The sequence below is a fragment of the Protopterus annectens genome, chromosome 14.part0, assembly GCF_019279795.1.
Source record: "Protopterus annectens isolate FY-2018-M chromosome 14.part0, PAN1.0, whole genome shotgun sequence".
Lineage (NCBI taxonomy): Eukaryota > Metazoa > Chordata > Ceratodontiformes > Protopteridae > Protopterus > Protopterus annectens.
The window spans coordinates 433,207,705-433,235,264 of NC_056748.1; the positions used below are offsets into that span (position 1 = coordinate 433,207,705).

General features: G+C 38.9%; 1 protein-coding gene across 1 annotated transcript in view; it reads left to right on the forward strand.

Annotated features, from left to right (window-relative positions):
* The window catches only part of SYNPO2L (synaptopodin 2 like), a 486,159-nt gene that overhangs the window by 306,137 nt on the left and 152,462 nt on the right, over positions 1-27,560 (forward strand). The gene's annotated exons all lie outside the window — the stretch shown is intronic.

Below are 27,560 nucleotides of genomic sequence, written 5' to 3' on the forward strand. Positions count from 1 at the left end.
TTCTAGCTAGCTTCACTGTGTGTGAGGTATTAACTGGAAATTGTCCACTTTTATTAAGCATATGTTGGGTTGTTTGTTTCTGATAACTTGTTGCAGTTAAACGCTTTCTCTAGAGGCTCCTTTAGCTGTTTAAAACTTTCATTTAAAGGCTCACTGCTGCTTTTCTGCTGTGAGGTATTAACTGGAAATTGTCCACTTTTATTAAGCATATATTGGGTTGTTTGTTTCTGATAACTTGTTGCAGTTAAACGCTTTCTCTAGAGGCTCCTTTAGCTGTTTAAAACTTTCATTTAAAGGCTCACTGCTGCTTTTCTGCTGTGAGAAACATTTCTCCAGTTTCTTTCCCACCCTCCCTCCTTATTGGTATGGTGTTCTTATAGTTGGTAACTTTGCAGTTGCCCGCACCTACTGTAAATTTGATCTGGGACCCTCCTCCCAGTCTAGTGTCATTACCTCATTCTACCCAATACAGGGAGAACATTTGAGAAGGCCAATCAGCTTAGTTTCTGCTACTCCTTTCTCTCTTTCCACTAAAACAAACAAAAAAAAAACAAAACAAAACAAAAATAAATAAATAAATAAATAAATAAAATAAAATTCTAAGCTTGTTTTCTGCCTTTCCTGTGGGTAGTCAAGTCTGGATATAGATTTGCTGTGTCCAGGACTATTTGTAGGCTTCTAGGCCACCAAGCCTTTCTGTGTTGGAGGGAAGCCTTCTAGCTTAATTTTGTTTCTTAGAACTCGCCAGTTTTTTGTTTCAGCTCCCAAGTCTGTTTCGTTGAGCTCAGCACTTATTCAGAACTTATTGTAAGCACTAAATAAGCTACAAATTACTACAGCACTCAACTTTCCTCACTGTCTAGAGGAAAACAGTTTCTAGTACTTAACAAATAAGCACCTATCCAGGCATGTCTAAGGGTCATCTCCCTGTGTTTTCTCCTGTCTACCTGATGAATCTGGGCATCTTGGGGCAATGCAGTGATTGCCTCATGTACACAGACAACCCTCTCCTCCTACCACCCAACACTACAACCTGTGAGAGATGCACTTATATAGCCAAACTGGAAGCAAAGCTCTCTTTGCCCAAGACTGGACTAGACAGTCAAGAGGAGAAGGTAAACACTTGCACCACACCACACTCAGCACATAGTGCCTCAAAACCTACACTATCAAAGCACACACATAGAAACACAAAACACACACCTACATTCGCGGAGGCTCTCAGTAAAAACCTGCCCAAGCAACAGGGACCACCAAAGCAAAAACACAAGCAACCTCCACCCCCCAACACAACCCAAATGACACATAGCCCACAAACTCAGTGTGCCACTCAACCACAGCCCATAAGGCATAACAACGTACCCAACACTCTAGTTATAGGTGACTCTATAGTCAGGCACACTGATGTTCCACTCACCAGGCTAAACAAGGAGAAAGTTACTGTCAGCTGCCTGTTGGGTGCCAGGATCCGCCACATAATGCATGCATTCAGGTGACTCCACAACAAGTACAAATATGACTCTGTCATTGTCCATGTTGGTATGAATGACCTGAGATGTACCTCCTTGGACTACATGAAAATGGACATGGAGGAGCTGTCCGATCTTGTAGCCCAGGCAGGTATGACCCTAGCCCTGAGTAGCATCCTGCCATCACCCAGAATTATACCACAGTACAAGGACAAAATGATTGACTTCAACAATTGGCTAAGCTTCTGGTGTCATTCTAAGGGGATCCAGTATCTGTCTGCCTGGGATGACACGATCGACAAACCACGATGCTTTGCCAGAGATGGCCTGCACCTGTCGCTCCTGGGATTCTGGATACTGGCTAAGACTTTTGCCACCCCTCTAGTGCCTTTTTAGGCAAGGTTCAAATGACAAATTCACCACCCTAACAAGTACAGGCAAGAAGAATCTGGGGGTATTTCTACTCAATGCTAGAAGTCTAAACCTCAAAATGCACTTACTCGTGGCACTCCTTAAAATGGAGAACATTGACATCTGTGCAGTGATAGAGACCTGGTTCAAGGCTCCAGAGAGTACCCCTGCATTACCAGGCTATAATTCATACCACACCTTTCAGCCACCTAACCTGAACCGAAACAATAAAGGTGGAGGCGTGTCCATATTCATTAAGGATATCCACACCTCCAGGCTAGTTGCTCAGCATAATGCATCTGAGATTATCCAAGTGCAACTAACTCTGGGCAAGACTGCAAACCAAATTGTAGCTTGCTACAGATCCCCCAGCATGCCCCAGGATTCCCACTCCTCATTTCTTAATACACTGGAAAATATTACAGTACAACCTAACACCCTAATAATGGGCGATTTTAACTACCCTACCATTAACTGGGAAAACTACTCATGTACCAACTCTTGTGCTCAACGTTTTCTGGAATTCATAAATTCCAATGCCATGGATCAACTTATCCACACCCCCACCAGGGGCAGCAATATCCTAGACCTGGTTATTACCAACATGGGCAGCCAGTGCTCCACACCAGAGGTCAATTCCTCGTTGGTCAGATCTGACCACAAGCTAATCACCCTAGACATCCACATCCCTCCCCTACCCCCTATTAGGGAAACCACAGTAAAAAATTTCTCCAAAGCCAACTTCACGCTTCTTAAGACAGAAGTGGCAAACTTCACTACACCCATGCTGACGGACAATAGAGGTATGACTGCTGAATCCTACACAAATGCACTTTATAAGCACTTACACGAGTGCATGGATCGTGCAATCCCTAACAGAACCAAGATGCTATCCTCCAAAAAATGGAAGCCTATCTGGTGGTCCCCTGCCATAAACAAACTCTACAACAGAAGAAAGAAACTGTTGCAAAAAAGAGTACATTCCCATGATTGGAGAAACACCCTGGTCATCCTCAGTAAGAAGCCGAGATCCCTCATAAAATCCTCCAAAGCTAGTTATGAAAACAAAATTGCCACTGACTCTAAAGACAACCACAAAGCATTCTATAGCTATGTCAAGAATCTCAGTGGCAACACTCAGATCCGCTCTGAGTTACAGCACAATGGCACTAAATATACAGAACTAACTGATATTGCCAACATCCTGGCAGATAGGTTCAGTGCTAACTTTACCCCCCTGTCATCCCCTAAAGAGCCCATCTCTATACCAGAAGAATGCAAAGTTCCTGTAATCATGGCTTGCAAAGCCAAGAACACAGCATCCATGGGACCTGACGACATCCCAGGCTGTGTTCTACATGAACTACAGAACAAACTGGCACCCAACCTAAGTACCATGTTCAATCATAGCCTCACCTCAGGCTATGTGCCCACTGAATGGTGCACAGTGACAGTTATCTCACTCCGCAAAGGAGGAGCCACCACAGACCCTGGAAACTACCACCCCATTAGCCTAACGGGCCTGGTCTGCAAGGCTATGGAATGTATCATCATGGAACATATAAACAATGACATCGGTAATCTCCAAACTCTGGACCCCACCCAGTTTGGGTTTGTAAAAGGTAGATCATGTCTCCTAAACCTGCTAGACTTCTTTGAAGCAGTCACCAAAGCCATAGGTGAGGGTAAGGTGTTTCACACAGCCTATCTAGATCTCGCCAAGGCTTTCAACACCATCCCCCACTCTGGAATTATAGATAAACTCACTAAACTAGGTATAAATCCCTATGTCACAAGATGGGTTGCCAACTGGCTGACTGACAGGACCCACACTGTGAAAGTAGCAGACTCCAAATCCAACTTCAGACCAGTGACAAGTGGAGTACCACAGGGTTCAGTCTTGGGTCCTCTCCTGTTTGATATCTACTTCTCTGAAGTACAGGCCAACACAGAAGGTCTTTGGCTAATGAAGTTCGCAGATGACTGTAAACTAGGAGCCATAATCAAAACTTCAAAAGATGTGGACATCCTACAAAAGGGCCTCGCTGAGACAGATGCCTGGTGTCAAAGCCATGGCCTCAGGCTCAATGCCAAAAAAGTGCATTGTCATCCCTTTTGGTAAAAACTCAGTACCAATGAACTACCACATAGGCGGTAGTCTACTTAACACTGAAAGTGTGATAAGAGACCTTGGGACACAGGTGGACAGTAGTCTCTCCTTTGATAATCACATCGCCACAGTAGTCAGGAAATCCTTCTACATGGCACACCTCATCACAAAAGGTTTCTCATCCAGGAAAAAAGAGGTCATTGTTCCCCTCTACTCGTCACTCATTAGACCCATTATAGAGTACAATGCCCCTTTTGGTATGTACCTCACAAGACATCTACAACAACTGGAAAGGCCACAGAAATACCTCACAAAGAGGATTACCAGCCTCAAACAGATGCCCTATGCAGACCGTCTCAAAAAACTGCAGCTTTACTCCGTTGCATATTGCCTACTCAGAGGCGATCTCTGCCTAACACACAAAGCTATGTCAAACCCAGAGCTTTTAGACATGCTCCACTTAAAGAAATCCCAATCCCTACGAGCTACACGGTCTAGGGACCTAAACCTTGTCACCACAAAAAACAGAATATGCTGGAGGGATAGATTCCTGTCCCAGAGACTTCCCATACTTTGGAACAAACTACCTATCTATATCAAACAAAGCTCCTCATTAGCACTCTTCAAGAAAAATCTTGATGATTGGATGGGAGATAGGAAATTCACCCCAGGGATCACTTCTGTGGTTCTGTTCAACAGTGGCACAGGAAAATAATTTTCTTGGGTGGCGAAAGCCAGGGTACCTTTGGCTAGGCTTATATAGGCCCTAGGGCCAATAGCCTGGTACCTACCTATGAACCTATAAGAAAAACAAGCAGCACTCAACTCAAACCACTTCTCCTTGCACTGCAGTTCTAATTATAATTTATATTCAGTTTTATTAAAGTAACATGCTGAAAGTAGCAATCTCTGTGATACCCCCACTTGTAAAAATGTTTCTTATCCAAAAAAGACCTGCTGCCTGACAACAACTATCTACTTGTTTCATGGGGAAAACATGATCAAAGTAAAAAATGAAAAGGAAACAAGAAACAAGCTCAAGATACATTGCTTAAAGGATTACTGCACAGGTTATTGACCACACACGATAGATTGGCATTCTGTTTAGTTTGCAGGTAAAGCCTGCAAAGATGACTGCAAGTCTCCAACAAATGTATTGAGCTTCTTAAAATAATGTAATCCTGTCCTTTATTACAAATACTGTCATATGCATTTCAATACCCAAGACTTATATGTTATCTAGTTATGTAAGTATTCTCTGCATGGCAACAACAAGCTTTCAATGTTGGCAATTCTTTAACAGTATGCTTATTAAAGCTTACTTGCATCTTACAATCTCAGACAAGCTTACCTGATGGTCATTAAAGCATTGCTACTTGAACACAGAGCGACAGGCACTTTCTGAATAATAATAAGCATAAATCAACAATATAAAAATATGACAGAAACCAGAAAATTCTGCAAAATCAAGGACAGATGAAAAGCCACTGTAGTACTTGTGTCTACCTTGGATGGGGGGATACTTTGCACATTTACACTGCATAACTGCTCCTTGCCTTGCTTGGACACATCCAGAGTCACTACATGGGTGAGTGGGGTGCAACAAGTATGTCACAGTTTGAAATGTCTCTGGCTGGCTGTGATGGCTCTGACACATTTGTCATACCTCTCAACCTCAGAGCAAGAAATCTGGACAAAGCCATACATAGAAGTGGGACAAAGGCCCAAAAATAAGGACACTTTTTAAATATTACTCTTATAAACTTAGAAAGATAATAGAATAGTAGGTCTTACATTAGTATACATTTTCTGAAGGGTATGAAATCTGAAATTGAAATGTCTGTCATTATTTTCTAACTTCAATCTTTAATGACCTGCCACTAATTTGCCAAAAAAACACACGATTTTATGAAAAACGGACCAAAAATGTGATGCAAAAATATAAAATAGCCACACAATATAGCTGGGAACCTGTCAAAAAAGGAACACTTTTTTAATATTAGTACTGATAACTTGAGCAGCTGACAAAATAAAAGAATCTACATGCATTTCTGAAATAAAAGTAATCTATAACTCTGATTATTACAGTTATTTATTAATTGTAAACCCTCCACGTTTTCTTCCAAAATTGCCATTTTTCGAAGGGATTATTAGGGGAAGAGCAACATTTTGAGCCAAAATCGGGGACAGTTGAGAGGTTTGGATATGCCTAATTCTATAAAGCATTTTATTTGCACGTACCTCTCAACCTGTTAATGCAGGAAATCTGGACAAGGCAAAATATACTGGGGGAACATATAAACAGTATTAAAAATTGCTCTTGTATGAACTGAGACAGTTGATAGAATAACAGGTCTTGCTTTAGCATGCATTTTTCTGAAGGATATGAGGTCTGAAACTCAGTGACTGTCATTATTTAGTCACTTAATTCCTAAATGATTCACCAGAAAACCACACATTTTATGAGGAACAAACCAAAAATAAGAAGCAAAAATCTATTCATTCTGCAAAAATCTGGACAGTTGAGAGGTATAGTTCAGCTGGGGCTGACTTTGAGTTTGCCGCCCTTCCCCCGTCACAAAATCATGGTCGAATGGAGCCTCCTCCCTGCAGCCATTCCAGTGAACCATTACTTGGCTATTTCACCCCATTTACCATAAACACTAATGTGCATACTGCTTTACTTCTGCGATGATTTGGACTTCATTTGAAAGTTTTATTTTGCATTTTACAGTACAAACACTAATAGATATCTGCTAAACAAAGCAATGCAGTCTCACAGTAAAAACAGACTTAGCATTAAAACTTCTCTGCCCTTGAACTCACATTCATTGAAACAGCATTCAAAGAAAATACATTTTGCCAGTGGCAGATAAAGATTAACTTTGGGCTGTTTTCAAATCACAGGCCCCTTGCACACGAAACATGCACATGCTCTTTCATACACCTTCCTGACTGTATTAAATTATATTCCTTGTACAATACAATACAGTTGTTAGAAGGTGTTTTAAATTTATTGTTTTGAACATTTTTCCAGTAAACAATGAAACAAAATGCATGCACCAATAATGACAAAACTGCCCAATTCAGAACATTTCCATCATAAAAGTCTACTCAAACTTCTACAGTCCACCAGTATCAGTAAATATGCACAATCTCTGAAGAAGTAAAAGTCATCTAAATAAGACTCTGTAGAGAAGGCACCCCAGCCAAGAATTGAACTGGAGAACCTCTTGCTGTGAGGTGACAACATTAACCACTGTACTACTGTGCCACCCACTTATCTCTCATCCATTTGGCAGTAGTTCACAATCTCATATATAAATCACATATCTGCCCATCACTACAAAGTATTATCAAACCTTAGTCTCCCAATAGGACATTGCACTCCATGGACAAACATCTACTCTCCATATCCAAATCTCACAATGCATCTGTCTTAAATCTCTGCTCTAACTTTATCTCAGAGAGCTGGAAATTCAACCATATTTCCATCAAGTCTCCTAAAATAATATGTCAGTGATTCTTTGCTGTGCTCCTGTACAGCTCCCAAATAAATAAGCTCTGTCTGTCTCACTCCTGTTCATGCTTGGATACCTCAATGCCCGAGTTGGAGCTGACGATGATTCCTGCCCCAGCAGCATTGGACAGTTTGGCACTGGCAGTCTGGATGAGAATGGGAAGAGATTGCTAGAGTTATGCTCTTACCACAACCTCTGCATGACCAACACATTCTTTGCAACCAAACCCAACCATAGAGTATCCTGATGACAGCCGAGATCCTATCACTGGCACCAACTGGATCTTGTCATCACTAGAAGATGCTTGCTAAACTATGTCCTTGTCACTTGCAGCTATCACAGTACTGACTGTGACACAGATAAGTCCCTGGTTGGTAGCAAGGTGTTTCTTCAGTCCAAGTGAATCCACCACTCAAAGTTGAAAGCATGGCCTCGTATCAACACTGCTAGGACATCAATGCCAGTCCTGCACAAGTATTTTGCCCAAAGTATTGCAGAGGCCCTCAAGAACTACCCACAAAGCAGTGTTTAAGTGAGGTGGAACCATATCCATGACACCATCTACAGCTCTTCCATGGATACTTTTGGTAAAAAAGAGAGGGAGAACTCAGAATGGTTTGAAGCAGGAATTGCTGGTATTGAACAGCACTCACAGCAGAGCGAGTAGCACTGCTCAACTACAAGAGGGAGCCTTTAGAGGCGACTCTAGCTGCACTCAGGAAGGCCAGAAATGATGCCCAGTGGATCACTCAACAATGTGTCAGTGACTACTGGCTGGATCTCTGTCATAGCATCCAACTCTCAGCTGACTGTGGCAACATCCATGCCATGTATGAGTGCATGAAGAAAGCTTTCAGCCCAAGTACAGTCAAGATTATGCCCCAGATGTCTGCATCAGGTGAAGTCATTACAGACTGAGGCAAACAGATGGAGAAATTGGCAGAGCATTACCAAGAGCTCTATTCAAAGGAGATCATTGTCGCTGATGCAGCAGTTGAAAATACAACCCCCTCTTCCTGTCATAGAATAACTTGATGATCCACCCTCTGTAGAAGAGCTCACAAAGCCATTGACTCCCCTGCCTGTAGTAAAGCTCCAGTAAAGGATGGCATTCCCCAGAGGTTATACAGGTTGGCAAGAAGTGTGTTCTCCTCAACCACCTGCACGAGCTCCTGCTACAGTGCTGGCAGGAAGGAACAGTTCCCCAGGATATGCATGATGCCAACATCACCACACTGTATAAGAACAAAGGAGACTGAACTGACTGCATCAACTACTGTGGAATATAATATCCCTCCTCAACATTGTTGGGAAGGCCTTCACCCTCGTAGTTCTGAACAGGCTGCAATCACTCATGGAACATGGTTATCCTGAGGCACAGTGTGGATTCAGAGAGGGAAGATCTACTATCAACATGACCTTCTTACTAAGGCAACTGCAAGAAAAATGTCAAGAGCAAAGGAAACTATTGTACCTCACCTTCATTAATCTAACTAAGGCATTCAATATGATCAGCAGTAAATGTCTCTTCACTCTCCTACAAAGGATTGGATGTCTGCCCAAACTCCTGAGGATGCTTACATCTTTTCTATGAGGACACGCTAAGTGTCGTACAATATGATGGTTCCTCCTCGAACCCATTCCAAATCAGGAAGGGGAGTGAAACAATGGTGTGCAATTGCTCTGACACTCTTCTGCATTTTTTTTCTCTGTTACTGTCTCATGACTTTAATGAGGCAGAAGACTATGTATATCTCTACACTAGGAGTGTTGGTAATCTCTTCAATCTCTCAATCCTTCGAGTGAAGACCAAGGGGCAGATAGTACTGATCAGAGAGATCCTGTTTGCAGATGATGCTGCCCTGACTACTCACACTGAGGAAGGACTGCAACACCTCATAAACTCCTTCGCTGGTACTTGCAGAGAGTTCGTCCTCACAATCAGCTTCAAGAAGACCAACATCATGGGACAGGATGTCAGCAGCACCCCCAGCATCTTCATCTGGGATCACATTCTCTAAGTGGTGAGGGACTTCACTTACCTGGGCTCTACCATCACCTCTCCCTGGACCCTGAACTGAACACCCAGATTGGTAAGGCAAAGATGTCTAGGTGCCCTGGGAGATATTAAATGTTCATATATTACAATTGTTATGTGATCCATAATTTCAATAGAATGCCCATGTTTCTAATGGGACATAGTACCAACATTATTATGTGATTTATTTCTATGCAATCTTTTATGTTTTTACATTAAGAGGGAATTGATAGTCCATCTAGTGGCAGCAGGTGGTGGCCTGATTTATCTGAGTTGGGAAAAATATAAGAAAGCTGTAGGTGCAGTCAATTTATTTATTGGTGGCAGCCTATGGATTAAGGCTGCAAAGCAGTATACTGAGCAACAAGATGATAGGAGATGCCTTGGTAATGGAGGAGGATGTCAATGTGTTAAGAAGATCTGAGAGACTAAATAACAAAACAAATGGACAAATGGGCAAGCTACTGGGGCGGAAAGCCTAAAAACAAATACTAGCACCATGAATGGCAAAATGGAATTCAAACAGGGGCAAGGAATGAAAACATTCGAACAAGTGGTAAGACCTAAAACCAAAGATGCCAACAAAACCAAACCGACGATTATGGACTCTCAGCCGAAGGGAAACCAAGTGATTGATAACAGACAGGTCGTGGATGTATATCAAAGAATTAATAATCAAGAAAGATCGTAGGCCCAGGTAACAGCAGATGGAAATCAAGAGAAGTCTAATTATTCAAGCAAACACCAACAACAACCGCAAAAAAACTGGTATGGCAGAAGAGGTCCAGGGAAGAACTGGAACAGGAAAAAAACAACTCTGGAAGACCTAGATGCAGTTAACTTTAAAATTATTAATCTGTCTAGCAAATAATTGACTATTGATGACTGTTGTGTATTAAGAAAGGGGTGGAATTTTGCCCCAGCACAAAGAGCTAATAAGCTGGTTATGATTAATGAAATTAGAGATTATGTAAGAAAATTTAATCTAAGTATTTTATCTGGACCACAAATGCAAAGTAACGTTGATGTTTATAGACCTAGCTGTTGTAATTAGCCTTTAATTAAAGAACTAGAAATGTTCCTGAATATATGTGGGTCACAGATGCTTGAAATGTTAGACAATGAAACAATGTTTAGATATAATCTAACAAAAAAAGAAAAGGAATGTTTTGATGCACTAGTTAAAAATTAAGAGGTATTAGTTTTTAAAGCTGACAAAGGTGGTGCTATGGTTTTGTTGGATAGAAGTGAATATGAACATAAAATGAAAGAAATGTTGGCATATAAAACATTTTATAGAACTGTGAACATGATAGAGGTAAAAAAGGGATATTCACTGATTGATTCCTGTATAGAAGAATGGTTCTATACAGGAAGAATAGATGAAAAAATGAAAAGAAATCTATCCAACACTAATCCAAAAATAAGTAGGATCTTTGGAATTCCAAAGATCTGCAAAAATGTAGACTCACCACCATTAAGACCTTTACTAGTCAGTAGAAATAGCAAAACTGAAGGGATGTCAGTGTTTGTGGATAAACATTTATAGTGAATAGTACCAAAATGTACTACTTGTATAAAGGACAGTTATGACTGTATGAGGAAAATAGAAGGAATTCAGGTGTCTGATTCACATATGTTGGTTACCCTAGATATCAATTATTTGTACACCATGATTCCCAATAAAGAAGGGATTGAAACAGTTAGGGTAGAGTTATTAAAATCAAAAGAGTTCTCCCCAAATACAGTTGGACTGCTAATGGAAATGATTGATCTAGTTTTGAGCCACAATTATTTAGATTTTTATGAGCAAAAATTTGTTCAAACGAATGGGGTTGCAATGGGTGCAGCTTTAGCCCCAAGTTATGCTAATGTCTTTATGCAGGGCTGGGAAACTGCTAACAAATTAGAGAGTGAATATAATGAATACATAGTCAAGATGTTATGGTTTATTGACAATGTAGTTTTAATATGGGATGGTACTATAAATGAGTTAGAAAATTTTTTAAATTATATCAATAATGTTTGTTCCTATATAAAATTTAGTCAAAGTTATAGTTTAGAAAAAAAAAATTTTTTAGACTTGACAATATATAAAGATGAGAACAGACTTATTTCTAAGATATATAAGAAAGATTTCCAAAATAATATGTACTTGCATTATTCCAGCCTACATTCCAAGAAAACTAAGACAAATATAGTGAAGGGACAACTTAACAGGATAAGTAATTTAACAAAAGAAGATGAGGTGTTTGAATATGAAGCATCTAACTTCTGTAAAAGAATGGAAATAAGAGGATATCCACAAGGAGAAGTAAAAATGTTGTTTACTGAAGAAGTAAGAAAAAGAAAAAAATATGGTAAGTTATGCCAACAATAATAATGAAGTGGATAATAGAACTAAGAGTTTTATGACAGCATTAGCAGTACAAAACAGCACAGATTCAAATGCAATAAAAATATTGTGAGGAGAAATTGGGGGATTTTGAAAGGAAATCGAGAGATTATTGAAAAAATAGGAAATGAACCCAGGTTTGTACAAAAAAAGGCTAAAAATTTCAAAGATTATTTTCAAAGTAAACTAAACAAGGTAAAGGAAGTCGAGTCAAGAAAAGGGATGGTAAAGTGTCATAATTGTAACTATTGTCAATATTTATTCACTGATAGTAATGAATTGTTAGTGGGAAAAACAGTAGTACATGTCCCAGGCAGGTTTACATGCAAAGCAAAAAATGTAGTTTACTTACTAATTTGCTTAGAATGCAGATCATTTTATGTGGGGAGAACCAAGAGAGAACTATACAGAAGAATTTATGAACACAATTATGCTATTACTCATGCAGATATGAAAAATGCTATGAGTAAACACTATGTTGAGAAGAAATGTAAAATAAATTTCAGATGTATAGTTTTGGATGCTTTACATCCTAATGTTAACATTGTAAATGTTGAGGAAGAGCTGGGATGGTTGGAATATTGTTGGCAAGTAAGACTAAATGCTTGTTTTCCTCCAGGATTAAATAATAGGGAAGAATTTATAATGTATTTAAAAAGGAAGGGGCTGAAACATTGATGTAGTTAGTTTTAGATGGCTTGTATTATTTACAGTTTTCTATGTGTAAATTTCTATATTATAAATGTTTAATGATACTATGTTTTTAAAAATGTTAATTAGCCATTTAAGTATATAAATGTATGTTTTTACCACAAAGCCTTAGTTTGAAGAAGTCTCTGAGGGAAGAGACAAAAGTGCTTACTATTGGCTTTGGATCTAATAAATCTGCAATCTTCTTACTGACACAGAGTTTTATTTTTATTTTTGTATTCTGAAGTTATTTGCGTGTTGCTGTTCTGTGAATCAATTTATTTATTGGCCAGAGGACTCTAGCTCCCTGTGTTTTAAGTGACTATATACATTTGGAACATTTGCATAACGTTGTGGTCAGTAGTGCTCTCTATAGACATAGACACCTAAAAACCACATTTTCCCTACAAAACCACCTCAGAAACTGTACCAGTAACTTGGTATGTATAAAGCAACTACTTTGCCTGTTGAGTAGTACAGAGCAGCTAGTCTGTGTGTTGAGGAGCACTGAGCCTTGATTTTAATATTATATAGCCTAGTAAAGTCTGTAGCCCCAAAAGCACACTTAGTCATCCCACTATTAACCATGGGTTTGTACTTTTCCAAATTTCTCTACAGCCCGTTTGGTGGATATGGGTATATTGAGACAATGTAGTAATTTTCTAATGTTTGCCGACAGCTATTTAATACTCAAAGAAATAAATTCAATATGCAAGAGATGTACATACACAGTGTCTCTGGAGGCAATACTCTCACATACAAACACTCATAATAACAATCTAGTTGACAGAAACACAAATGATACACCCACCAGGCATGGTATGGACCCTATACATAGACCTGCTTATGCTGAGGCACTGAAATGTAAACTTCCCAAACCCCAGATACCCCTCAGATATTCCACCTGCAAAAATTATCCTCAGCAAACTCAAAATCAGTCAACAGAAACAACACCAAACACTGCACATGCAGCCACACCCAGTGCAGCCTCAACCACCAGACCTAAAAGGCAAGTCAGTACATTACCCAGGATGTTAGTCACAGGAGACACCATTGTATGATGTACTGATGCCCCACTCACCAGGCTGAACAACGAGATGATAACAGTCAGATGCCTATCAGGGGCCAGGATCCACCTAGTTAGGCATGCACTGAAGTCATTGCACTACCAGGTACCAGTATGATTCAGTCATAGTCCATGTAGGTGTAAGTGACCTGAGACGTACCTCTCTTGACTGTATGAAGAGAGACATTATGAAGCTCTTGGACTATGTGTCACAGGCTGGTATGTACCTAGCATTGAGCAGCATTCTACCATCACTAAGTCTGATGCCACAATATGAACAGAAGTTGATTAACATCAATAATTGGCTTATTTTTTGGTGTCATTCAAGGGGAATACAATATTTGTCAACACGGGGTAACATGGTTAACAAACTACACTCCTTTGCCAAGGATGGTCTGTACCTGTCCCCACTAGGCTTTCAAATATTGTCTAAAACATTGTTGACAACCCTTCCAGTATAGCAAAATCTGCCCAAGAAAATCTAAAGGTGTTACTGCTCAATGCCAGGAGTCTAAATAAGAAACTCTACTCTCTCCAAGCTGTCTTCACCTTGGAGAATGTGGACATCTGTGCAGTTATGGAGACATGGTTTAAAGTCACAGAGAGTACCCTGGCAGTGCAAGGCTTCAGTGCCAGCCACACATTTAGACCAACAACTGCACAGACAGGGACTAAAGGCGGATGTGTCTCAATCTACATTAATAAAAAGCATAATTCTAGGTTCTTTAAACATGATGATGCACTGAAGTTTCTCCATGCCTAAATTACCATAGACAAGGACCCATACCATATCCTAGTAAGCTATAGGTCACCCTCTATGTCTGATAAAACCCATAGCTCATACTTAGACCTATTGAAGACACTCATCTTTCAACCAGATACCATACTCATGTCCGACTTTACTTATCCCTGTATAAAGCGAGAATCCTGCATGACCCCAAATTTGCAGGTGCAGAGATTCCTAGACTTTGTAAATGCAAACACTCTGGATCAGTAAGTGGATATGCCTATCAGAGGTACAAATATATTGGACCGGGTACTCACAAATATGCTCCAGTGTTGTTTCCCCTCTGGTAAGGTCAGACTGCAAAGGAATCTCCTTCAAAATAAGAATCAGTTCTGTAACCTCAGCAAGCCCTGTAACAGCTAGAAACTACTCCAAGGCAAACTACTCATTATTAAGTGATACCCTGCCAAAATTTCAAGCCCCTACAAGCCCAGATTACACAGCAGCCTATGCAGAATTATTCACTGAAGCTGTATACAACCATGTCAATGATTGCATAGAGGCTGCTGTGCCTACCAAATGTAAGCCCAAATCTAACTCATAAAACAAACCACCCTGGTGGAATCCAAAATGTAACAGGTTGTACGATAAAAGAAAAAAGTCATAGCTAAAAATGAGGAAGTGTAACACCAAAAAGAAGATAAAAACTCTCACATCAAACTGAATAGACAACTAAGAGGACATACTAAGTCCAACAAAGTAAATTTTGAGATAAAAATAGTGCCCCAGGCCAAAAACAACCATAAGGCCTTCTTTAGCTATGCCAAAAACATCAAAGGCAGCATACAGCGGTTTGTCAAACTGTTTGGTAAATGGAGACATGTTCATGGAACAAGGACATATAGCAAATATTTTGGGTGACAAACCCAACTCCAACTTTACCCCCCCATCCCCAGCTGACCTCCAGAAAATACCATGTAATATAATTCCTCCAGCTATCAATAGGGAACAGGTCTTAGATGCGCTCTCTAAGGCCAAGAATACAGCTTCAATAGGTTCCAGTAATATTCCAGGATGCCTCCTAAATAGCCTGAAATATGACCTGTCAGGGCCACAGGTGTCACTTTTCAACCACAGCATCCACGCAGACTTTGTGCCATACAAATGGAAGACTGCAATGGTCATCCCTCTGCACAAAGGAAGGCCATCAATGGATACAGGGAACTACAGACCCATTAGTCTGACTAGTCTTATATGCAAAGTCATGGAAAAAGAATTATTATGGAAACTGAATAAACAACTAAAAGACTAATTAAGCCCAGCAAAGCAAATTTTGAGGTAATTATAATGTCCCAGGCCAAGGACAATCATAAGGCATTTAGCTATGTCCAAAAACTGAAATACAGCACATAACAGTGTACCAAATTGTACAGCCATGTTCACGAAACTGGGAAATATATCAGATCTTCTGGCTGACAACTTCAGCTCCAAATTTACCTCCTTCTCACCCCCCAGCCACTCCACAGGAAATACTATCTAATATAATCCCTCAAACTATCAATAATGAGCTGGTCTTAGATGCACTCTGTAAGACCAAGAATACAGCTTTAATGGGCCCTGATAATATATCAGGATGCCTCCAAAATAGCATAAAATATGACCAGTCAGGGCCACTGGTGTCACTATTCAACCATAACATCTACACAGGCTTCATACCACACAAATGGAAGACTGCAATGGTCATCTTTCTGCACAAGAGCAGATGATCAATGGATCCAGGAAATTATAGGCTCATTAGTCTTACTGTTCTCATATGCAAAGTTATGGAAAGAATTATCATGGAAATGATTAACAATGATATCAGAAACCTTCAGATACTGGACCCAATCCAATTTGGTTTTGTCAAAGACAGCTTATGTGTATTGAACCTGGTGGATTGCTTTAAGAAGGTCACCAAGGCAATGTATAAGTTCAAAACAGTCATACTGCCTATCTTGACCTAGCTAAAGCATTTGGTACAATACCCCACTTTGGCAATGTAAACAAACTGATGGAATTAGACATAAACCCCTATGTGACTTGCTAGATAGCCAGCTGGCTAACAGACAGGACCCAGGAATTTAAGCTGGAGAGACCACCTCCACAAAGAGGCCAGTCACCAATGGTGTCCCTAAGGCTCTGTGCTGGATCTGCTCCTTTTTGGCATCTGTTTTCTGGATGTCAAGGCCAATATTAAGGGCCCCTGGCTTACCAAGTTTGCAGATGATTGCAAGCTAAGAGCAGTCATAGAAAAACTCCAGGATACTAACATCTTACAGGAATGGCTAACACTGACAAATGACTGATGCCAAAGCCACAGCTCAAAACTCAATGCCATTTTGGAACTACCTCATTGATAAAACACCCCTAAAGGTGACATACTAGTCAGGAATTTGGGGACTTATGTAGATAGTAAATTAGTTTTCAACCAACATGTGTCTGTCTAAGGTTGTAAGAAAAACATTCTATGTCATTCAACTTATATGTAAGGGTCCGGGAACGTTATTATTCCACTGTCTCAGCCATCATCAGACCCATCATTGAGTATAACGTCCCCTTTTGTAAGTACCAGGCCAGGACATGCAACAACTAGTATGTCTACAAAGTTTGCTCACAAAAAGAACACAGGGCATAAACACAATGTCCTATACAGATCGAGTCAAAACCCTATCTCTTTAATCTGTTTCATACAAACTGCTGAGAGGCAATTTATGCCTGACATAGGAGGCATCCTTGGCTCCTACACTGATGGACCTTTTACATATCCATAAAACAAATAGCAATAGAACTGCTAGCTCTAAGGATTTAAACTTTGCATGTGACTTAAACAGGACAATTTGGAGGGCTAGGTACATATTTACAGAATACTGTTTGTATGGAATAGGCTTCCCATCCATGTGAAACAGAGCCCTTCTCTAACCCTATTCAAGCAAAACCTAGATCAGTGGATGAGATATTGGAAATTCACCCCTAGTCTAATATCTATGTCTCTGATGGACATAAGCAGCCACTAAATCATGCCCTAACTAAAATACACCCCTTAAGATAACCTCTAAGGCACAATAACTCATAGGATACATTTGGGTTGCATGGTTAGGCTTATAAAGGCCCCAGTGGCCATTAGCCTAGTATATAGCTGTGAACCTATAAAAGAAGAATATTAATGTTTGGAGAGTGTGGACAGGCTTTATTCCTCATAATGAATCCTATAAGTAATATGGTTTAACTCAGTCTTCTTTAGGTCGTTTAATTTAGTCATGTCATTATCACCCAGTTTAGTTGCTGGTTATTTTAATGTTGGCCCTTCCTTAAACATCTATGCCAGTCATCCATGTCACAAAAGAAAATATACATGCAAAATGCACCATGTGAGTTTTAAGGACATTAGCAAACAGCAGCTTACCTAATGTCACTCATCGTTGACCTGCACTCATCAAAGATAAATGTCTTTGAGCGTGAATTACCTTTTTCCATTATAGTTCTCCAAAAAAAAAAAAAACTGCAGAACAAGATTGTTGTTTAGCTATTATTTACTGCATGTATCATATTATTTATAAATAACTGCTTCAATATAAGTAAAACTGGAAAAGAAATACTTAATGATCTACCTTTCTTATTTAAATATAATTAGTAACTATGAGGAACCAGAAGAACATAATACAAAAAAGATAAAATATTCTAAGTCTCACCAACTAACACCAGATAACAGAAGTGATAAGTAAATAATGAAGAATGAAATCTTATATGATTGTAAGCAAAGGTTGCAGATTAAACTATCAAAGAAAGCTGATGGTTTTCAACATATTCCCACAAAGACATTTTTTGTGATCAGTATAAATGTGCAATTCCATGTTCATACTTTAAGCACAGCAAATAATCTAAACAGAATAACACAGGTCACACTGCATACCACATGATGTCAATGAGAAATAGTTGCAGCATAATTCTCAGCCTCTTAGCACAAAAAATAGACAAAGCCAAAAAGTAATGGGGGGGGGGGGGTCAAAGACCCCCCCCCAAAAGGAACAAATGTTAAATATTTTGTTATAAACTTTAGAAAGTTACTAGAATAAGGGTCTTGTGTTACCATGCATTTTCTGAAGGATATGAAGTCTGAAACTTGAATGACTTTCATTATTTAGTGAATTCGGGTCCTCACTGATTTGCCAGAAAAATCCAGAAAACCACAAATTTTATGAGGAACACACTAAAAACATGAGTCAAAAATCCAGACATTCTGCAAAAATCTGGATAGTTGAGAGGTATGGTTGCCAACTATGATGCTGGTGACCCAGATTTGGTTAATAATCCCATCACTGTGTTGCCAGCTGTAGTATGTGAGCTTCGTGGCTGACAGACTTTGTTCTTCTTAATTTTCTTGGTGAGTTGGATTTGGGTTTTTGCACTACCTGGCAACCTGATGAAACATGGAAGGAGTAGCAAGCGTGCAACAGGTTTGGGGACACAGACAGCATCTGCAGTAGCACTCTTCTTACATTTCCATAATCCCATACTAGGTGCTGGAGGAGGGTGGAACAAAAAGTAGGTCATGACCAAAAAGACTTCAACCCTGCAAAGTAATGGCATCAGGGATCTCAAAATGATCAAATGCAAGGGAAAGATGACAACATTTGCAGGGAAGGAGAATAAAAATAAATACAATGTAGGCTGTGGTGCTCCCTATTCATCATTCTATCAGGTCACAATATGGACCAAAATATCAGGAACAAACGGTAATTGTTTGATAGAGATGCACATTGCAGTAATGCAGAGATACAACCCTATCTATGTGGAACCATGTAGTACCTAATCTGGCATCTGCTATACATAATATGCATAATCAGCATAAACACGTTTCAGACTCTATAAGGCATGGTATTATCTCTCACATTAATTTGCTTCTTGGCAGCTTGGCTACTTCTGAAGCTCCCTGTATGTAGTAGCTGTTACAGATCAAAGATAAACTGTGTCACTTATGCTTACAGTGCGATAACTGCTTAAAAGGTACTGCCATGTAGACAAGTGAAAGCTACAAAAGCAGCAAAAATATTTTGAGATTTATTCTTTGAGGATTTGATTGAAAAATAAGTGCAGTAATGAGCATACTTTACAGAACTGTAACAAGTTAATGTTGGTATCCTAGGCCTCACATCTATTTGGTACCCTCTCCCACCACTGAGCCTTTAAAAGAGTTTTGCAGCCAACAATTAGGCATTAAAGAATCATAACTGAGATCTTTGATTAGACAGCTTGTAAACTAACTGACATGTTGCAAAAATCGCTGCAGATGTGCAGTAAGGCAGTTTAGAGGTTGCCTAATAAATTATAATGATTGCGATCCCTTAGTGACAGCTTATAAGCTATGGAATGTTATGTACCCTCCAAGAATTGGGGCCCAGGAAAGTTGCTCCTTTCACCCCAACCTTCTTCTGGTATTACAATATCCTAGTTACAGGTGGGGCTCTACTAGGAGTAATGTGTGCACTTATGGAGACCATTTAAGGAAAGACATGTTGGACAACTGAAAAGCATTTTGGGAAGACAACAGAAAAGGTAAGTGGGAAGGAATGACAATGTTATGAAATAAAATGAAAGGAACTAGAGAACTTTCCAGCTGAGGAAGAACAAACATAGGAGACAACAGATGTACACAAGATTTTTGTCAATGAAATTTGAAGCAATGTTGGTGAATTAAAAGATAGTAGGTGAAGAAGAGGGTGCAGTCAGCAGATTATGGGACCAGACTTTTCCCTGGGTTTGATGTAGTATTTCTTTCCACAAAGGGTTGTTGGGTCACAGAACACACTTCCAGAAGGAGTGGTGGAGAAACAATCCACTGACCAAATAAAAAATTCATGGGATAGGTAGAAAATTGGTAGGGATGAAAGACAAGACAGCCAAATTGTTGAACACATTATTAAGGCTACCTGGATGGAATAATCTACTTTTGCAATCAAAAATTAAACTAAACGCTGCAAATAAATATCGTAATAGGAACTACATCAGAATTGTGTTGAAAAAATAGAGAGCACTGTGTCTGCAATTTTTATACTTGGATGTATACAAATACACATTATTTGAGCTTGTATGCATATAAATAGTCAAACCAAAAGGTAAAAGGGTCACACAGACAAACCATTCATTAAAAAGAGCAAAAAACAACTCAGCCAAGCTAGAATCTTTACTGTACAAAACAAACATTTTACTTTTATTTTTTTAAGTCTTTATAGGTATATTCAGGGTAACAATGCCAAAGGCCGCTAGCTGTAGACATGCATGTTTCGGCCTTCTTTCTTTTTTCTTGACCATATGGGTCCCAATCCTTTGTTGAAGTTGTGCAATTTTTAAACCAGAGATAATCAATTTGTGTGCTGAATTTCTCTTTTATTGTGCAGTAGCTCAAAACATTTCTTACCTCTAAAGAAAAATGCGTATTCAGTGTTTAAGCAGCACACAACTTAATGAAGGTCTGTAGCCAAAAACAAGCTGTTTTTTACTGACAAACAGCCTACTGTTTCAATTGTACAGTTGATGTGCTTATTCGTTTTTTGTATTCTTATTGTATCTTGATCTGTATAGTACATTTGTTGAAAAGTTTCCTTGTTATTACTACCCATTCACTTGGTCAAAAAAGAATGAATAAATAAACCGATAAATAAAAATAGAGTAAACTTCTCTTCTTGTTTAATTTCACTAGTATTTTCCTTCTAAACCCCTACTAATCATTCTCTAAACCAGGCTTTTACTTTGAATGCATTGTTATTTCCCCTCCTTTATGTCTCTGTCTATCTGTCTGTCTAGCCCATGGGCACTGATAATTGGAAAAATTGGGGGATGAATGACTAAGCATATAAAGGCTCTTGGGCCATTAGCCTAGTAACATCCTATGATTCTATGTCTGTCTGTCTCCACACCTTGGCAGGCATGACTATTGATAAGCGCATGCCTATTGATACATATCACCCCCTTCTTCTCATGTGTAATTACTGTGTTTTACCTACTTAAACCTACACTACTTCCTATTTTTCTTTTTTTTTCTACCCAGTAAATCCCACATGTCTCTCAATTTTCTTGTTCACCCTGCAAGTAGTCCATAATTCCCATTCACTTTACATGCACCCTGATTTTCCCATTTATCCTGAGTGCAGCATTTTCACTGTACTTATTCCTTACTCCAGAAACTCTGCAAACCTACTTACCATAGCATCTCTAGCAACTCTGCCCCTCTTTCTACCAGTTTACGTCTCCTCACCCCCTTACTTTTTGAGGTCTCCCTATCATTTCTCTGCTGCTTTAATTGTCCATCCTCCAATCTTTGTATATAATTTCAGAAACACTTTGGAATCTCAAAATATTGAAATGTCGAATTTCAGTATCTCGAGACCAAAGTGTCGAATCTGCAGATGCGCGAAACTGCAGAATATCGAACCCAGAAATGTTGAACCCGCGGTACTGATAGAACGTTAGGTAAGTGTGGGGTTTTTAAGGGTTTTGGGGAGGGTTTGTGTGTTTGTGAGTGTGTTGGGGAGTGTTAGGTGTGGGTTAGGGCATGTAGGTGAGTGTGTGTGTGTGTGTGTGTGTGTGTGTGTGTGTGTGTGTGTGTGTGTGTGTGTGTGTGTGTGTGCGTGTGTGTGTGTCAGTGTTGAGAATGGTGGTGTTTGTATCTGTGTGATGTGTGTTTGTGTGGGGGGTGTGGAATGTATGTTGGTGGGTTTTGTGTGTGCTGGTGTTTAGTGCGACCTTGGAGTTAGTATATATAAGTAGGGGGGGTGTGGGGGCACAGCCCCTCACATGGGGGTGCAGGGAAGCTTGCCCCCCTGCTTATAGTAAGTGTGTGTGTGTGTGTGTGTGTGTGTGTGTGTGTGTTGTTGTGTGGAGGTAGGTGTAGTTGTGTTTGTGTATGTGCTTTAATGGTCGCGGTTTTGGGTTTCATTTTTTTGGTGTTTCGGCTTTATAGTCTCGAAATATTGAAATTCGATATTTCAGTATTTCGAAATTATAAAGTGATTCCATCATTTCACATACCTCTAAGGAGTGGATAAGAATATTACTGCAATATGAAGTCTGAACTTTCTCAGATATTATGCACTAATTGTAGGGCCTTACTGTACCACTGCAGTGCATTCTAAGCAATGTGGCTGGAGTGCACTGCAAATTAACACTAGATTTGTTACTTAACCATCATGTGTTCATTTCATCACTTTAAAGCTAAGTCATTAACAGCAACCTCACACTTTAATAGTGGTAGCAATAATGCCACAATTTTCTTGCTGTATTTTTTCTAATTCTTTTTTTTTCTGTCTCATGCTTGCCAACCAATAGCCCTCTCTTTTCTATTTTGTCCATTCATTCTTTTTCAAGTGAGAGTTGCTTACAGGAGGCCTGCACCCCCAGCAGCTTTCAGTAGTTTTTGATAGTACTAGCCCTCAGCCTGTTGTGCATATGATCCCACTATACCAGCTCAGTGGCACATAATGCCCTTCTGCCCAAGTGTTTGAGCTCATCTGTAGATCACTAATGCTCTATTTGGTGGGTGTGTATATCTCAGGCTTTCATGCTGCCTGTAGTGACACTTCTCTAAATTTGTGTGCCTGCGGTGCAATACACTGTGCTGCCTCCTTCTTCCTTGGATAACTGAGCAGACATTGACTGTTTATTCCCATGGTCTCCAACTGGCTCCTGCAATGTTGAGTTACTAAGTCATCTTGGCTCATTTAGATTGCATTCTGGGTTTTATTTTTCTGCACCACCCACTGAACCAGGCTTTCTTGCTATCAGTCTGATTTGCAACTTATATGTCACCACTGTAAAAAGGGATATTACTCAATGAGTTATTTACCTGGCCACCAAACTATAATAAATAAATACACTCTAATGTAAAAATGTATAATAGAATCAAATTCACGTCTGATTAGACAGAAAACAGGCAACAAACTTAATGTCTAGTTTTCTTAATATAAAAGGAAAGTTGAAAAAATGCATGATATGAAATGACACAAGATAGTAATTTGAAAATGACTGTGCTTCCAACTTGGGGGACATAATAACCAATAAAACAGGTTATGGAGTTGGCTTTGCAGTGCAGATGGATAAAGAGATGTACTCCACTAACCTGAGTATCAGCTCCTTGTGTTCCAATTACTTGCTGCTTATCCTGCACAGATACATGCGCTTGTAATTGGTAGCATACAACCTTTGACTCCACACTCCCAGCCTGTAAATATACTGTCTTTAAGGTCACACCAAGTTGGAGGAAGTATATTTAGAGATAATGTTTGTATATTCTAGTGTCTTGCACTCAAATACACAGACAAGTGTTCAGTTGTGAGCAACTGAGCTGCCAAGTAGCTGGAACATGACTGGCTAAAAGATAGTTGGGATAAAGCTCTGATTGTGACCCAGATGACTCAAAGTTGACTAGCAGTTTTATAGTGAAGGAGTTGATACCAGTTCACCCAAGCAGGGGTAAGAGAAGCAGACATTCCAACTACAGTGCTGGTAGCTCTTGGTGAGAAAGATGCATACCATACAGCGTATGGGGTGGGGATGTGCATTTGGCTGTGACAAGCTACTTCCACGTGGCAGCCCTTAACAGGAGTATTCAAGCCCACAGAAAAAGCCATAATAGGTCTGTACATCATCCATCAGAAGAGGAGTAAGGCCTGGAAAATGGCTTCCTTGATGAGGGCTACATTTTGAATGTCTCTCACCCATAGGATGGGTAATGGATAAGTATGATGATAGTGGCTAGATGATTACTAGGCAAGAGGGACTGAAGACAATGCACAAAATGGATAGTTATAGCATTACACAAATAACTACTTAATGAGATAGTAGGCAAAATACTTGAAGAAATGTGGCAGCTCTGTTCTTTAGTCATTATTCCCATTGCAAATCCAGATGCACTCACAAATGTTATGTTATTGCTCTGGTTGCTTGACTTAAAATTTTGCAACGTTGATCCTTACGTGCTTAAAAGTCAGACAACAGAAATGCAAGAATGTTGTACTTTTAGCACTCATGGTTTCTTATATGGGATCATGACACTGCTTTGAAGTATGACTTTGTGAGCTCCAAACTGCCAAAACCTGATAACTATACTTATCAAAACGCCAAAAACTGAGAGATCATTGAAACACCATTTACAAAGTAATCTTGCTAAACAAATACTATTTTTGCAGGGAATCAATTCCCCTTGCACATTCAACAGCCCATACCAAGCAATTTTCACATTCCACCTCTGAATGTTCAGTATGGAAAGAACTTGTATATAGCCTCCAGCTGATACTATATATTGCCCTTTCCTGAAGCAGTACAAACTCAGAGTAAAAATGTAAAGTATTGGGGATTGTAAGGGCACAGTCCCCTCCAGGCACTAAAGGAGGCTTGTTCCCTCTCCAAAGAACTATTTGTGTAATTTGTCTATTCTTTCTTTTTTGACTTTTGGGATTTGTTAAGTGGGACTATTCTGCAAGTATGTCTTGAAGTTTAAAATTCAGGAAAAAGTACTTGAATATAATATCATTTCTTAATATAGCTTTTGGGAGTATAAGAGTCTTGGATTCATACCTGGGTAGACATCATTCTATTTTTTCACACCTCAGTATAATCTTTTTGTACATGAAACTAGAAAATCAAAAGTACAGTTTCATAGGGATGTTACGTACCCAGTTCCTGTCTCAACAAGTCTATTTTGGCATGCATTCTGGGTGAGGGTTTATATGATTTCTATTCGTACCTCTCAAATACTATGGGTTAGACATAACACTATGATTTTTATTTGCCTCTGATTTTGCTTTGGTCCTCCTAGATTTACTAATTCTCTTCTCATTTTCCTCACAAATATAGATCTGTTCAGGAGTTGTATACATTATTAAATAACTGAAATAAGTATACATGAAGATTTGTTGTCACTAACTATATGGGGTTAAGTATCTAAATATTTTCTGTTTCAAAAAATAAGAAAGTTCTTCTTTTCAGGCTTCTCTACCATGATTTTCTCAAGTGCTATGATTTTTAATGTTCAGAAGTTGAGATAAGAGAGAAAACTACAATTCAAAGTGGAAAGGGATGATGATGAAGCAGTGGGTAATTCAAGAAATAAGGAAATAATGGGATTTTGGAAGCAGATCCTTAAGGAGAATAATAACAGTTGTACAGAATATTATATTCATAAAGTAACAAAAAGTATACTAAGAAGTAAGCTGATACAGGAACGGAGAAAGGAGATTCTACCGATAGGAATGACAGCAATTAGAGAAAAAGAGACTAGATAAGAGGGACTGGAATTTACTGGAAGAAAATGGCAAATGAAGCAAGGTATTGAGAATAAATCATTAGAGAATGAACGGTAATAGAAGGTATTGAGAATAAATCATTAGAGAACGAACAGTAATAGAAGGTATTGAGAATAAATCATTAGAGAACGAACGGTAATAGAAGGTATTGAGAGTAAATCATTAGAGAACGAACGGTAATAGAAGGTATTGAGAATAAATCATTAGAGAACGAATGGTAATAGAAGGTATTGAGAATAAATCATTAGAGAACGAATGGTAATAGAAGGTATTGAGAATAAATCATTAGAGAACGAATGGTAATAGAAGGTATTGAGAATAAATCATTAGAGAACGAATGGTAATAGAAGGTATTGAGAATAAATCATTAGAGAATGAATGGTAATAGAAGGTACTGAGGATAAATCATTAGAGAACGAACGGTAATAGAAGGTATTGAGAATAAATCATTAGAGAACGAACGGTAATAGAAGGTATTGAGAGTAAATCATTAGAGAACGAACAGTAATAGAAGGTATTGAGAGTAAATCATTAGAGAACGAACAGTAATAGAATGGGAAGAGGACAAGAAGACATTTGGATTGCAGGCTAGTGATTTTCTTCCCTGTTAGGGATTGATGCCAGAGTATAGACAAAGAGAAAGGGATAGGGGAATCCTAAACGAAATACCTATACTGGTTGAGTTTTTAATTGAATCTAAAACAGAAGCTGCTGTTAAAAAAAGGATAATTAGTAGGGCATACAAAATATTGCATGATAGCTATAGGAATCAATCAGAAGAGGTCAGAAAAGATGGAGAAGACAGATTAGATATGCAATTCACTAAGAAACAATGGGAAGATATATATATATATATATATATATATATATATATATATATATATATAGCTCCCAAATAAACAACAAAATCTAGAAGATTTCGGATTTTTGCCTGCAAGTGTTTGCATAAATACTTTATATCCCAAGCTGACTCCAAAGAATTTTTCCTATCCCTTTCACTTTGTCTACACTGGAGATGTGATGGGGAAGAAAGAGGTAACTGAAAACATGTGTTTTGGGAATGTAATGAGTTAGCAGACTTTAAAAGATGCCATACAGGGTACTCTGTCAGGAATACCTGGTGAGCAAATGAGTTTAACTAAGGGAATGCTTTTTTGAGCTGGGATAATTTATGTGAATTGCCTACCACACCTCTCAACTGTACAGATTTTTGCAGAATGTCAAGATTTTGGCCTTATATTTTTGGTCTGTTTTTCATATACTTGTGGTTTCCTGGCTAATTACTGGTAAATCATTACAGATTGCAGTTAGAAAATAATGACAGGCATTTGAGTTTCAGACTTCATATCCTTCAGAAAATTCATGCTAATGCAAAACCTGTTATTCTATCAACTTTCTAAGTTTGTAAGAGCAATATTTAAAAATTGTCCCTATTTTGGGCCTTTGTCCCACTTTTATTTATGGTGTTGTTCAGATTTCTTGCTCTAAGAGGTTGAGAGGTATGGCCTAGACATGGTAAGGCCTTGTTAAGTTTAATTCTAGTTGCTGCTAAAAAAGCAATTACTAGAAAATGATAAACAAAATCTAAACCAACTATACCTGAAGTAGTGAATATTATAACAGAGATAAAAGAACAGGAAGTGGGATCTTTAGAAAAATGTAGGAGTTAATTACATAGAAAAAATGGAAATTGTGGGAACAATACATGCAGAAAATGTTTTGGAGGAGCAGTGAAGTTTAAGAGATGTCAGGAACTGGATAATTTATGTAACATTGCCTAGATTATATGATATGTAA